The sequence below is a fragment of the Hemitrygon akajei genome, chromosome 13 (genome assembly GCF_048418815.1).
Source record: "Hemitrygon akajei chromosome 13, sHemAka1.3, whole genome shotgun sequence".
NCBI classification, from domain to species: domain Eukaryota; kingdom Metazoa; phylum Chordata; class Chondrichthyes; order Myliobatiformes; family Dasyatidae; genus Hemitrygon; species Hemitrygon akajei.
This window is the reverse complement of record NC_133136.1, coordinates 79,661,353-79,677,787: the sequence shown is the minus strand read 5'-3', so window position 1 is coordinate 79,677,787 and position 16,435 is coordinate 79,661,353.

Sequence of the window (16,435 nt, the reverse complement as noted above, 5' to 3'; positions counted from 1 at the left end):
CATCAAGGTTGGGATCATTGTGATCTGTCGTCCTCTTGACAAAGTAAACAAATCAGTTAGGGGTTAAGTGTGCCAGTCTATCTTTGCTGATAGTTAACTCATGATCTTGAAGGGGCCTAATGGTGCCGTCTCTCTTCAGCATCAGAACTGAAATAACCCAATCAGAAAACTCAACTGATTCAATAATACCTTCTTCCTGAAGCTTTTCCCCAATCTTTTCTGTCAGGTGCAGCCAATGTTCTGAACAAAACAGGAACAGCATAATTTTGTGAATTTTGGCTCCAAGTCATGGATACTAACAAACTAATTATGAAACAACTTGAAGCACTTGTCAAAAACAGCCAAATCAGGCTGAATTCTCTTAATTGACCTTTACCTTCATCCTTTCAAATTGAGGCAGGATCACTCTAACTTGATCCTTTTCCCAGTCTAGGTACAAAGGAGTTTAGATGACATCCTGGGCTCCACTGGGCCATCCAGCCAATACTGCTTAAGTTCCTGCTCACAGATAATTGATTCTGCAGCATCAGTGTCCATTTTGGATCGTACGCTCTTTCATTCAATACACAAAGACATACGGAAAGGTTCAGCTTCTTGCTTACCTGGTTTATTTACACAATACTCTTCACACTGATTCCCATTATTTTTTTTCATAGTTTGATGTTTCCAGCATCAGTTTGCTGGGACTCATTGCTTCTCTCCTTATAAATCGAGTGAGGCTCTGTCCCCATGCTCCTTTTAGACTTATTGACACTCCAATCCCATAGTCCTTTAAAGTTCACTGGGGCCCTGCTTCATCGTCTCCTTATAATATCGCTAGTCCTGTTCTCCCTTGGGCCCAACATCCAGTTCTCATACTCTTTATAAGTCTGTTGGGGCTTTGTTCTCCGCTTCTTTAAAACATTTCAGAGCCCTATTTCGTATGCTCCATTTGAACTCAACGGGGTTAGATTCTGTGGTAAACCATGTATACCTGGCTGGACACGCCCCTCTGCTGACTGCTCCTGTGGCTCCTCCCTCAGTCTCCAAGATGTCGTGGTCCATTTGCTGCTAATAAAAGACTATCATTCACCTCCCGTCTCAGAGTTATTGATGGTGCATCAATTTTATTAGCAGCAATTTTAAAACGTGGAGAGTATTTTACGACCAGACAGATTGGATCTCGACCCACAATCACAGGAAGCTGGCGACACTTTCAAACTCTGGCTATCATGCTTCGAATAGTACCTGGAGGAGATACATGTGACCGACCCTGCCACAAAGCACAGGGTTCTCCTCTCCAGAGTCAGTGCAAGGGTCTACTCCATGATCAGAGACCAAATGGACTACCAGGATGCGATGGATGCCCTCAAAAGGCAATACCGGCGGCCGGTGAACACCGTCTACGCAAGACATCACTTAGCGACACGGCCGCAGTGGGCCGGAAAGTCGAGCGCTGAGTTTGTCCGGGCCCTACAGACACTCGTGCAGGCCTGTGACTGCAGGGGACTGACGGCGGAACAGCATGCGGAGCTCCTAGTAAGAGACGCCTTTGTTACGGGGATCAGGTCAGTGTATGTGCGCCAGCGGCTGCTGGAACACGCCAATCTCACCTTACATTCGGCGATCGAGCTGGCTGACACGCTGGAGGCTGCTCTGCACAACGCTGACGCTGTCCAGGCGCACGATCTCCTGCCGGCCCCATGGACGCTGCAGTCCCCGCAACCCGCCGGCGAATTGACCTCGGCTGCTGCCAGTCACAAGTCCGTGAAGTCCCTGCAACCCGCCGGTGAGTCGACCATGGCTGCTGCCAGTCGCAAGTCCGTGCAGTGTTACTTCTGCAGACTCGAAAAGCACCCCTGAAAGCGCTGCCCGGCCCGAGAAGCGACCTGCTCCAGCTGTGGCAAGAAGGGCCACTTCGCCAAGGCCTGTAAGCCCAAACCACAAGCGGGGTCGAGCAGCGCCGTGTGCAAGGCATGGGGGTCGCCATCTTGGTCGCCGCCATCTTGCCTGCCCGCTGCGTGCGAGGCATGGGGGTGGCCATCTTGCCTGCCCGCTGCGAGGCATGGGGGTGGCCATCTTGCCTGCCCGCTGCGTGCGAGGCATGGGGGCGACCATCTTGGTCGGCGCCACCTTGCCCCGCCTCCGACCCAAGGGGGCTTACTGGGCACCAAGATGGTGATTCAATTCTGGCCTCCGTGACACTTGACCAAAGCGCTCCACACCAGCTCGCAAGGTCAATGATGGACATCCTGGTGGAGGGGCACAGGACTAGCTGCCTGTTTGGCATGGGCAGCACTGAGAGTTTTATTCACCCGGACATGGTACAATGCTGCGGACTCGTGACACAGCCAGTAAGCCAGAGGGTCACCATGGCTTCTCTATCGCATTCCACAGACATCCGGGGGGGTTGTGTAGCAACATTGGTGATGCAGGGCACAGAATATCGGGATTTTGTGTTACTGGTCATGCCTCAACTGTGTGCCCCTGTGCTATTGGGGCTCGACTTCCAGAGCCACTTGAAAAGTGTGACAATGGAGTATGACGGGCCCCTCCAACCAATCACTGTTAGAAATCCTCAGTTTTGTGGGACTTCGTCACATACCCCGCTATTGACCACACACACACATCGACACGCACATCCCACCCAACACCATGCCAACAGCCGCGCTACTGACACCACTTGCAGCCTCTCCACCCTCAAGATCCCTCCCCCACCGCTGTTCGCCAACCTGACCCCCGACTGTAAACCTGTGGCAACTAAAAGCAAGAGGTACAGCGCGGGGGACAGGGCCTTCATTAAGTCGGAGGTGCAGCGGCTGCTCAGGGAGGGGATCATTGAGCCAAGCACAAGTCCTTGGAGGGCCCAGGTGGTCGTTGTTCGGACCGGGCAGAAAAATAGGATGGTCGTGGACTATAGCCAGACCATCAATAGGTTCACGCAGCTTAATGCGTACCCCCTACCCCGCATCGCGGATATGGTCAACCAGATAGCTCAGTACAAGGTGTACTCGACAATAGATCTGAAATCCACTTATCACCAGCTCCCCATCTGCCCAGAGGACAGCCCCTACACCGCCTTCGAGGCGGGCGGCAGGCTCTATCACTTCCTGCGCGTCCCCTTCGGTGTCACAAATGGTGTCTCTGTCTTCCAGAGGGAAATGGACCGGATGGTGGACCAGTGCCAACTGAAGGCCACATTCCCATATCTGGATTACATCACCATCTGCGGTCATGACTGGCAGGATCATGACACCAACCTCCAACAATTTTTCCAAGCGGCCAAAGCTCTTAACCTTACCTATAACAGGGACAAGTGTGTGTTAGGAACCACCCGACTTGCTATCCTTGGGTATGTCGTGGAGAACAGGGTCATTGGCCCTGACCCCAACCGTATACCCACAACTGTTGGAACTCCCTCTTCCCACCACTCTCAGAGCCCTCAAACAGTGCCTGGGCTTCTTTTCCTATTACGCCCAATGGGTCCCTCACTATGCAGACAAGGCCCGCCCCCTGGTCAAGTCCACCACATTTCCCCTCTTTGCCGAGGCCCGTGCGGCCTTCAGCCGAATTAAAGGGGACATAGCCAAAGCAACGATGCATGCGGTGGACGAGACCATTCCCTTCCAAGTAGAGAGTGACGCCTCCGACTTTGCGCTGGCTGCTACCCTCAATCAGGCAGGCAGGCCAGTAGCATTCTTCTCTCGTACCCTTCAAGGCCCTGAAATTCGGCACTCCGCGGTGGAGAAAGAAGCCCAGGCCATAGTGGAAGCTATTAGGCACTGGAGGCACTATCTCACAGGCAAAAGGTTCACCTTGCTGACCGACCAGCGCTCAGTTGCGTTCATGTTTAGCAACCAACAGCGGGGCAAAATCAAAAATGATAAAATTTTGAGGTGGAGAATAGAACTCTCCACCTACAACTATGATATCCTGTACCGGCCTGGAAGGCTCATTGAGCCCCCTGATGCCCTATCCCGGGGAGCGTGTGCCAGCGCGCAGCTCGACCGGCTATATGCCTTCCATGCAGATCTTTGCCATCCGGGGGTCACCTGATTTTACCATTTCGTGAAAGCCCGGAACCTGCCTTACTCCCTTGAGGACATTAGGACGATGACCAGGGACTGTCAGGTCCCTGTGCAAACCGCACTTCTACCGTCCTGAAAAGGCACAACTTATCAAGGCCACCCGCCCCTTTGAGCGACTGAGTGTCGACTTTAAGGTCCCCCTTCCCTCCACCGACCGCAATGTCTACTTTCTCAACATAATCGATGAGTACTCGCGGTTCCCCTTTGCTATCCCCTGCCCCGATACCACTGCCACGTCCGTCATAAAAGCCCTGCGCCAGCTCTTCACTCTGTTCGGATATCCCTGCTATATCCACAGTGATAGAGGGTCCCCTTTATGAGTGACGAGCTGCGCCAGTACCCGCTGGCTAGTGGTATTGCTACTAGTAGGACCACGAGCTATAATCCCCGGGGAAGTGGACAGGTGGAGAGGGAGAATGCCACAGTGTGGAAGCCACACTCTTAGCCCTTAGGTCAAAGTGATTGCCGGTCTCTCACTGGCAGGAGGTCCTCCCCGAGGCACTCCACTCCATCCGCTCCCTGTTATGCACGTCCACCAATGCCACCCCTCATGAGCGACTCTTTTCTTTTCCCAGGAAGTCTGCCACTGGGACCACCCTACTGGCTTGGCTGATGTCCCCAGGGCCAGTGCTGCTCCGGAAACATGCGAGGAGCAATAAATACTCCCCGATGGTGAGAGGGTTCACCTTCTACATGCGAACCCCCAGTATGCCTACGTGGTCTTACCTGATGGGCGGGAGGACACGGTCTCCGTCCGCAACCTGGCGCCCGCAGGAGCACCAAACCACTACCCCAAACACTCCACGGTGACTATGAACCCTGTACCCACCGAGGTATATACCCACGAGACACCGCACACACCAAGCCCTACACAGACTCCTCACGACACTCCCATACCGGCCGCCTCGCACACGCATGAGGGATCACTGACGCCTAATGGGCTGGCACCTCAAGTTAGGCCGGAGCCCGCACATCCACTGTCTCCGGTGCAATCACCACCGGCACTGGTGCAATCACCACCGGTGCTACGTAGATCGCAGTGACAGACTCGACAACCTGATGGACTCGACCTGTGAAAATACTTGTAAGAAACTTCGCCCGTGGGGACTCTCTTTTAAAACAAGGGGTGGGGGGGGGGGTGAATGTGGTAAACTATGTATACCTGTCTGGACACACCCCTCTGCTGACTGCTCCTGTGGCTCCTCCCACAGACCCCTGTATAAAGACGATTGGAGGCACTGCTCCTCCCTCAGTCTCCAGGATGTAGTGGTCTCTTTTGCTGCTAATAAAAGCCTATCGTTCACCTCCCGTCTCCGAGAGTTATTGATGGTGCATCAGATTCCCACCCTCCTTATAGACTCACCAGAGCCACTGTTCATGCTCTCCCTTTTGAGTTATCAGTTACTACTATATAACATTTAATAAGAAGCGAATCAGAGCTGGGTTAAGGCATTAATGGGAGTAACCTGCAATAGTTCAGAAATCTGCCAGTCCACCACATTAATGTCCCAAGGGTGCGTTAGTTTCATTGAATATAAATCATCATAAATTTTCCCTTAAATCCCCTGAATAAATGTTGGGCTCAGATCATCAGGATATAACTGTAGACTGTTACCAGGGACTGCAGCTGTCTGAAGTTTAGCTGCACACTGCATACTCTACATGTGTATGGCGGAGTGACGATAAACTTGAACTTGAACTGATTAATGTTGCAAAATGGCAGCTGATCAGAATGAAGTGACCTCTGATTTGTAAGAGGATACAGTTCAATCTTAAACCATCCCTACTGAGTGAAGGGATGAAAACTGAAACCACAAAATTACAGTTCAAGAACAATGCTAGTCAATGTCTGTACACTCAGGGAATGAACCTTATTGACAGGAGAGGCCTGATGGAAAGGAAATTCAATATCTATTGCTAATTTAATCTGTAATTTGATCTGGGACATCTGTGGCTTTTATCGGTTTGTTTGCATGAGGCTGGAGGAATTTTACCATGTGACCAGTTGTTCCCTTTGTTGTATTTTATATATCAAATCAACCGCCTGTGTGCTTGCATACACACAGAAAAAAAATAATGATGTTCCTTCAGTAAATCATAAACCTCTTCCAACTACAACATGATTCTATTAACAAACCCCCATGCCCTCCCACTCTCTGTTTTCTGCAGGTATCGCTCTCTATGTCACTCTCTTGTCCACTCTTCCCTCCCCCCGATCACCGCCCATGACATTTATCCTTGCATGCAGGACAAATGCCACTCCTGCCCCTTCACCTCCTCCCTCGCCTCCATTCAGAGGCCACAAACAGTCCTTCCAGGTGAGGCGACACTTCACTTGCAAGTCTACTGTATTCGGACCCCTGGTGCAACCTCCTCTGCATTGACGAGAGGCAGCACAAGTTAGGAGACCCCTTCATCAAGCGCCTTCGCTCTGTCCACCAAATTGGCCGGTATTTCCTGGCGTCCACCCATTTCAATTCGTCTTCCTGTTTGGCGTATCGGCCTCCTCTACTGCCATGATGTGGCCACACTGAGGCTGGAGGATCAATACCTTATATTCTGTATGGGTAGTCTTAAACCTGATAACAAAAACATCGATTGCTCTCATTTCTGGTCATTTCTCCCCCTCCCACTTCTCTCTTTCACCATTTCCCATTCTGGTTCCTCTCCAACCCCTTCTCTTCTCGCCTCCCTCTGATGCCACTTCTCATTCTAGTTCTTCTGTGGTCCACTCTCCCCTCCTATCAGAATCTGATTTCCCCAGCCCTTTAGTTTCACCTCCACCATCCACCCATCGACCTTCCCCTCTCACCTGCTTTCACTAGTCAGCTCACAAACAAGAGACAAGCTGCAGATGCTGGAAGCCTGAGCAACACAGACAAAATGCTAGAGGAGCTCAACAGGCCAGACAGCATCTGCGGAAACCTTTCAGTCTGAAACGAAGGGGCTTCCCTTCCACCATCAACGCTGCCCATCCTCCTGCGACCCTCCCAGTTATAGGGTTCCTCTTGTCCTCACCTACTACCCCACCAGCCTCTGCATCCAGCACTCCGTAACTTCCACCATCTCCAAGCACATCTCTCCTTCCCCCCACTTTCTGCTTTCCACAGGGATCGCTCCCTTCCTACGCGACTCCCTTGTCCATTTGTTCCTCCCCACTGATCTCCCTCCTGGCACTTATCCTTACAAGTGAAACACCTACCCCACGCCTCCTCCCTCCCTCCCTCACTACCATCCAGGGCTCTAAACAGTTCTTCCAGGTGAGGCGACTGTTCACCCGTGAGTCGTCTGTTAGGGTCACTGACAGTGCTTGGTGCACCGGGTGTGGTCTCCCTGTAGTCCTCTTGCCATTCCCATTCCGATATGTCCTTCCATGGCCTCCTCCACTGTCATGATGAGACCACTCTTAGGTTGGAGGAACAACACCTTATATTCCGTTTGGGTAGCCTCCAATCTGATGGCATGAACATCGATTTCTCAAACTTCTGCGAATGCCCCCAACCCCTTACCCTCTCCATTTCCATCTCTCAACTCATCTCACCAATCAACTTCCCACCTCTTTACTTCATCCCTCCCCCTCCAGGTTTCACCTACCACCTGTTGTTCCCCTCCCCTCCACCTTTTAAATGTACTCCTCAGCCTTTCTCCCCAGTCCTACTGAAGGGTCTTGGCCTAAACCGTCGACTGTACTTTTTTTTCCATGGATGCTGCCTGGCTTGCTGAGTTCCTCCAGCATTTTGTGTGAGCTGATTCATTTATCATCTGCCTGCTTGTACTCCTCTCCTCCATTAGTCAGGTTTCTTCCTCCTATCTTTCCAGTCCCGATGAAGGGTCTCAGGCTGAAACATCCCCTTCATAGATGCTGACTGACCTCCAGCATTTTGTGTGTCTTTTTCTTTCAATAAGATGAGCTCTTTGCTAATTAGGTTTACTAGAAATACCCCATTAATCATAGAATGTGATCCAGGCATACAAGTGTATAGGAATATTCCTTTTGACCAAAATGTACTTAAGAATAGAGACAACATTTTTCATGGTTAAATATTTAATGTTTTTCTAGATATAGATTTTAGAGAACAATGTCAGTACAACAGCAGAGAACATAGCTCACTGATACCACAAAACATCAGCAAAAGCTAAATACCTTGTGAAAACGTGCCATGTTTTTCAAATAAATAAAAGTTCAAGTATATAACACATATGACAGACAGAAAAGAAAGTGCAAGCTACAAGGTCACTTATAGTCCTTAATTACTGGTAACATCGTACAATGCAGTATAATAAGAGATTAGAACCAGTACTTCTATAAAACAATGCTTATCAATATTCCTTTGAATACCTTTGCTACCAAGCTCACAAATCTTCCGAGAACTGCATTTGTATTTTTCCAAATAAGGAAATGGTGGTAAGCAATCACACAGTGAAATCTTATTCTGAGCTGTAGAATGATGATTGAGGCCTGAAGGATTAGCGCGCATATATTTGGAATACAATGTGCAAAAAACGATAAGACCTTTATTTACAGAAGGACATCAGCACAAACCGAGACAGAACCTACACTGAAAGTGGTAACTCACCTCTTCTCTACTGAGATGTTGACGGATTGCTTATGAAAATGTCTCCACAGTAATTTCATATTACTAAGCTCTAATTTTCTGCCCTTTCTATGAAAAAAACAAATTCTGACTCTGTTATACTTACTTTCTATGCTATCAAATCCATTCAACTCTGAGCAGCCTCATAATCTTCACTAACATTAAAATTATTCTACGGATAATTTTAAATCCTGTCTTTCACCACGTCCCAGTTCACCATCACCTCCTTTCTAAATGACCTACATTAGCACAAAACTGCCTGATTATAGCTACCAATAGCCTGTCACTCCAAATTTTGGTTATCTTCTCCAGCCTCAATCCCTGCCCTGAAGTTCACTTAAATCCAAAACCTGAACTGTGTATGCATGATTTCTCTAACCCTTCTGCCCCTGTATTCTCCATTAGTGATGGCCCTTCTCTTGTGGTAAGTGTTCTGGAAATCTCCACCCTGACTTCTCCAACTCCTGAAGCACACAATTTGATTTCTCTCCTATCAGGTATTTGTCCACTCCTATCAATACTGCCACATTTGTTTTGTTCCTGTTTGATGCACTTATTTGACAGCGTGATAGTGATATTACCCGGTGCTCTTCAAGGCTGTTCACGCTGCTGATGCACGACTGTGTCGCTGGATCCAGCTCCGAACGTGTCATCAAATTTGCAGATGACACAATAGTGGCTGGCTACAAAGTCCCTGGGAGTTCACATGGCGGATGACCACACCTGGTTCCTTAATATCATCTCCCTGAACAAGGAGGTACAGTAGTTTTACACCCTGGTTTGAAGAAACATTGTCTCATTTCTATAAACATTATATGGTTTTGTATGTTATATACCCCCAGGCCACTAGGTTTCTGAACTCCCTGATGCATTGTATTCGGAGTGTCACTGGTTAATCTGTTCTGTGCCTTACAATATTTAATATTAATGCACTTTAGTTTGTTATTTATGTGTGATACATCTACAGATTTTATTGTGTGTCAGGTGTAATACTGTGCTTTACACACTGGTTTGGAGAAATGTCGTCTTGTTTCCATTATACATTGTATGGTTATATATCTTATATACCTGTATATAATAAATGACATTAAACTTGACTTGCCTTAGAGAGCGAGAGTGAGTTTTAGGTAGTTGGGGGAAAGGGTGGGGCTAGGTGGGCTTTGGAGTTGTTTCTCAGATGCAGACTCAGATGGGCTGCCCTCAAACTAAATCACACCTTGTGCTTGCCCGATTCTGTCCGCACCTACGAAAGTCACAAATGTGCACTGTATGCCGTTGAATGCTGCTGTGCAATTCCAGATACCTGGAAGGAAAATCACGGAAGATGCTTTTCCTAGAAATCCTTTCAAACAGTACATACAAGCAGAAAGCTAAGAGATAGAATTTCTCGTCTTTATATTGACTTCTTATTGCTTCCATGGTTAGAACTCTTTTCCAGTACAGGATAAGCATGGCAGAAAGCTCAGCAGACATCCCTACAGACTGAAAGCTAACAACATATGTCACCGGGGTCTGATGTGTCAGAATGAATTAGCCAACCACAATATAAAGGGGGAGGGTTATAGGGCAAAAGTATATTCTGCTTTTATTGTTTGGTTGTCAAAAAACTAGATCCATGGCGATTAGAGCCACCTGAGCCTCTTTTACATAAGATAAATGTCTAATTTGCTGCTAACATTCTTCACTGTATATTTGCCTCATAAATTAATGAAAAGGATATAAAAATAACTGACCATTTTTTTGACAGGATTGAATTCACTTCATACAAAAAGAAAGTATTAAGGCTCTATTTGTGTTCACAATTGCTAATCAGAATATTAAATTGTGCGCGTTAGTGAATGGTGCACAGATGGTTCAAGTACTGCCTTTTCCCCTGTGGTGATGGTAACCTCCAGCTGCAATAATGTCTGAAAGGCATTCAAAATATAAAATGTGACTCTAATGAGATGCAAAATCGACTGCGTATGCAATACAAAGCATCCTCCGTACTGCGGTTTGGCCTAAAGGGAATGGAGGAGTGGGAAAGGGAAAGCTAAATGCAGTAGCGTCCATCACACATTATTAACTCTTTTTTACCTACCATGCCCCCAGAGAAACCCAGGAGGTGAGGGTTAGCTCCGCATCCACTTGCTGCTCTACTTCAGTAACACTGGCTGGTTGTGGCACTCACCTGGCAGAGGTGAATGTGTCATTGGCAATGCCAGCAAGCAGCAGTGGTCACTCCACCAGCGAAACTGACGCAGCCTCAAGCAGGTAAGCAAAAGGTTACTTCTCCGTGAAGCATGCTTCTCTTGGACCTCTGTTTTCCTGGGATCTCCTGCTCTCTGTTTAATTGCATGAGATTACTGCTGAACATTCTTTCTTCCAGCCCACCTGCCACTCTCCCTACCACCCGACACCTTACCAGGAGCTGACATCCTCCAGATGCCCAGTCTCCATCTGCTGGCAGCCAGATCATGATACATTTCATGCCAGTTTCAGCGGGCAACTGGCCAACAGCACGGTAATGAGCCGACTATTAAAGGCAACCAGGCAACCGTTCATCAATCTATCCTTTACTTCAGGAATTAAAGTATCCACCATTTGGATCTTCAACCCAGTCATTCGAGCAAAGTAACGCTGACAATGGGCTTTAAAGAAATAATCAGCTGTTGTGATGTGGACATCGTGGAGTTGCCCAGGACAGCAGGATGAGGTTGGTTGGACTTCCTCATTTGGCTCAAGTTGCTTCCCCTACATCACTACGTTTTTAGAGCGCGGTACTTCCAGAGATTGACAGGTGTGCTGACACTCTCTTGCAATCAATGTGTTGAATGACATGATACTGCCTGATCAAAAAATAAAGCTGACTTTAAAAATGGAAACACAAGAGAGGCTGCAATGCTGGAAGATGCTGACTTTAGAAATCGATGCCTAAAAGTTTATAGGCTCTGTGAAGAAATTAAGACCTCAATAAGTTAACAGAACTAATGTGTATTGCAGGACAGATTGGGATGAAGTGGACTCTTTCTTAAATTGACTATTAAAAAGGCAACTCCTTGGTTAAACTCCAACAGCTTTTTAACTCCTGTGCAGCTTTTGTGACAGTTCTGATTTGTAAACTAAATTATCTGTAAGATTCATATCAAAATCACCTGATTTAAGCAACAATAGCTATTTCAGAAGTTGATGGAAATGACCAGACACAACACTCATAAGATAATTATCAAATATCAGTCATAAAGAGAGGAAAATGGTTCCATATGAAACTAAAGGAATGCTTAATGCTGGGATTACTTGCAATCTGATGATTCGGTCCCCTAGCTGTTCTATAATTTTGCACTGGTTTGAAGTACGATCAAATTGTTCAAATTGTCAGGCTTTAGTCACTACGGTGCATGTTTCTATGTCAGTTTTGAAATTATTTAAACTGTTGTTTAAACATCTCAAGAGAGTTGCACATCTGGACTTTCTAATTGCCTAAGCCTAGTATATAAGCCATAATTATATCCATGTGCCATAATTACTAGAAATCGGCCAGAAAACTGGAAATAAAATTATTTCTGCAATCTAATGAAGTGCACACAGAGATGAAACTGCAGAAAGACTGAAACTCAATAATTTTACTTGTTTTATGGCGCAGGCAAAGTTTGTTCACAACCTATGTCACACTTGCTTATTCAAAGAGAAGGATATTCACATTTGCATTGTAAGAGAGCAGAAGATTTACAGAAGCTTAAGCCCATCAACTCTCTTACCATTTCAGTGCAACAAGTTCTTTGTCAACTTTGAGTGTTTGCCATCTTAGGACAAGAAGTAAACTGTTTTGATTTTCCTTTGAAATTTCTCTTCTTCAAGGAAATTTGTGGAGTTTGTACGTGTCATTTGCTGGAGATGTTCATATTTTGATGCTGTTGACTTTGAGGGGAAGAAGGTGGAAATTTGACCAGAAGTACAGGTCCCTTGAACGCAAGGGAATGAAGTGAGGGAGGTGGTTGGAGGGATGCAGTTACAGTAGCAGGCTGCCCCTGGCAAAACTGGCAACTGAAGCAGCAGTGTCTGACAGGGGTCGCTGTACAATTTGGAAGGATTCATTGTGTAGGGGACAGATGCTGCTCTTGGAAAAATCGGGAGGACATGCTGAGCAGGAGAGGGGTGAAGGTCCCGATTATGGACAACGGATAGGCTGGACTACGGAGGGAGGATGGATTGGATTGGGGTGGGTGAGGGGGGAGGGAAGAATGCACTGGGCAGGGAAGGCCAAAGGTCACTTTCAGAGTAATGTCAAAAATGTTCATTTATTGAATTGAGATATTGGCATGGCTTTTACTTAAATGCAACACATGTTTCTGCTCCTTGTCGAAATTGGATTGATGGCTTCTTCTCTCTTCCTTTCCAGTCTCAATGAAGGGTCTTGACATGAAACATTGACTGTTTATTCCTCTCCATAGATGTTGCCTGATCTGCTAAATTCACCACATTTTGTGTCGGTTACTCTGGATCTCCAGCATCAGCAGAATCTCTCCTGTTTACATCACATACCTGGTCTGATCCTGCGGATTTCTCACGTGTTCCCACATTAAGCTGCTCTCTTGAACATATGGGAAGAGGTGCCAGAAGATGGAAATTGGATCTGACTTTCAATTTGCAAATTGGATCTTACACATATCAGAAATTGAGGCTTAATGGGAGTTAGAGGCTGGGTGGGATGCAGCATCTGCTATCTGTCAGGCAAGCTGGGCTGGCTACTGTATCATGATCTGGGAATGGCCCAAGAGACATTCTATGTTTACTCTTTAGGCTAAAGCCTCAGGCTTCATTGTACCCTTGATCTTTGCTTCCAGACTCTTACCCATCCCAGTCTGAACCCCGAACTTCTTGGATGGCGTGTAGTTGGTGGGAACATGCAAGTGACGGCATTCCACATGTCCTTCTTGATAGCAGAAGACACTTAGTGGAGTAGGCTAGCAAGTAAATTTTGTGGAATACTTGGGGTCAAGGAAACAATATCATGTAAGCAGATTGCTTTGTCTGGAATCTTTTTGAGATTCACCCCCTCCACCTCCAGGCCTGCATCATAATAATGCCATTGAATATGGTGGGTAGGAGATCAGACTCTCCACAGCTAGATAATCATTGTCTGCCACTTTTCTGGGATGAATATTACTCCTATAGTTGTAAGAAGTAGATGCATGTGAGGAAGAAAACAATGACCTGGCATTATTGTGCGTGCAAGCGTGCGTGCATGTGTGCGTGTGTGTGTGTTTGTGTGTGAGCGGTGATAGGGAAAGTATGAATAGAACAGATCACAGTTCCGACTGTGGGACTGTGAACTCCGATAGGGGAGTCTAAGGATTCCTAGTGATTGGAAATTTATTGTGGGTACATTTAACAGAAAGAGTGTGGGGTTTAGGGTAGTCTGTAGGCTCCCAGGTGAGTGATACAGGGTAAAACCTGATGTCCCAGAGCAGGAGTTACCAGGACTATGTCCGAGGCCGTACTGAACCTCAGTAATCCATTGGTTAACAGCATTCTGTGAGGCACTCGGTGAATTCTGAAACTGCACCTTGCAACATAGAATGTGCTGGCAGTCAGCTCAGGTTCTCCGTATCCCTATTAGATTCAACACTAAGCTGTCAAAAGCTTGAGGTGATCCAGGTTTACAAGGTTTTACCAGCAGTTTGATTTATTGTACTTGTAGTGTTCTCGCACAGGTGTAAAAACTCTGAACTAAACACCAAGTATAAACCGGAGTCAATGAGGCGCGATCCCAGTAAGATTAACCGTTTACTGTTCACTCTTCCACATTAACCTGTGGTGAAAACTGTTGACAAAACAATACAAAATATATACAGTATTTGTTTCCTTCTTGGCATCACATTTACATCATAAATACTTGGAAAAATAAAACTACAACAAACTATATTACATTAAAGTACAACATACAGTCAGAATCTACCTACGTCATCAACTGCTTTAAATTCTTCAACACAAACTATCCGTAACTCTTTAAATAACAAAGAACATAAGCTTTATCAACTGTCATTACTTTTAACAGAATCAGCGTTAACATTTTTACTTCAACATATCGATTATCTTATAAACTTATGGCGTTGCTTCTATGATGTTTCTAGTGCGTAGAAAGAAAACTTTTCTCGCGCTGATCCTGCACACACATAAGCCCCCTCCTTCCCGTTTCTCCAAACTGGTATTTTCCCACAAGACGCAGCGAAACCGGGTGTGACGTCATCGCATGCCGCGATATATCACAGACAACGAATTTACTTTCAACAACCTTAACTTTAACTAGAAAACGATTACAAACGAATTACTAAAGCAAAAATATAATAAACTGAATGAATGCCTTAAGGGCAACACAGCACTGGATTGCAAATCATGGGTGATACCTTGGAAACAATGCAGGGTGAAATAAGAGTGTGCTGTCACAGCCTGGCCCAGTGAAGTCCATGTTGGACTGCATTGATCCAAACAGAGAGTTTGAATGGTGAATGCCAGTGTGACTCTGATGAAGAAATCATGCAAGGATGCTTGTTGAAAGTGCCATCTTCAGTTTACTCTATAATTATCTGCCATCTGGGACACAGTGTTTCAAAATGAAATAGAGAAATTACTGTATTTAACTACAGACACAAATTTAAACAAATATTCAAATATCTCCCTCCTGAAAAAAAGCCTCAGTTAATTGCTCTCAATCGGTAACAGTTTCAAAATAACAGACAGATGTGAAATTGTAAAAGAGATTGGGAAGGCAAAATGGGTTGTATGAAAGAAAATATTAGCAGGCAAAATATTGGAAAACCTACAGAATTCCTGTTCATGTGTAGAGTGAATATGTAGTCTAGGAAATGATAGATCTAATCAGAGACTGATGGGCACTGTAGGTGGAAAATACAGTAAGTATCACTCGAAATGAAAACTTAGAGCCTTAGTGCCCTTGTTCATGGAAGACAGAAAGGCTACAAATGTTGATACTAAGGAGGAAGAAAGTGAAATATTCAAAATAAGATCAATAGATAAATTGAGAGGGGGAGGGAGGGGGAGAGAGGGAGAGGGAGAGAAGGCACAGAGGAATCATTGAAAGTGGATAAGTCATTGAGCCCAGGTAAAATGTGTCCTAAGCTGTTTAAAGAAGCAGGGGAGCTTCTAAAAGTAATCTGGGAAACTATAGGCTGGTAAATTTGACGTTGGTAGTAGGTAAGTTATTGGAAGGAGTACTAAGAGATAGCATCTACAAGTATTTGGATAGACAGGGACTTATTAGGGAGAGTCAACATGGCTTTGTGCGTGGTAAGTCATGTTTAACAAATCTACTAGAGTTTTTCGAGGAGGTTACCAGGAAAGTGGATGAAGGGAAGGCATTCGATGTTGTCTACATGGACTTCAGTAAGGCCTTTGACAAGGTCCCGTATAGGAGGTTAGTTAGGGAGATTCAGTCGCTAGGTATACATGGTGAGGAAGTAAATTGGTTTAGACATTGGCCAAATGGGAGATGTCAGAGAATGGTAGTGAAGGATTGCTTCTCTGAGTGGAGGCCTGTGACTAGTGGTGTGCTGGGTCCATTGTTATTTGTCATCTATATCAATGATCTGGATGATAATGTGGTAAACTGGATCAGCAAATTTGCTGATGATACAAAGATTGGAAGTGTAGTGGACAGTAAGGAAGGTTTTCAAAGTTTGCAGAGGGATCTGTACCAGCTGGTAAAATGGGCTGAAAAATGGCAGATGGAGTTTAGTACAGACAAGTGTGAGGTATTGCACTTTGGAAGGACAA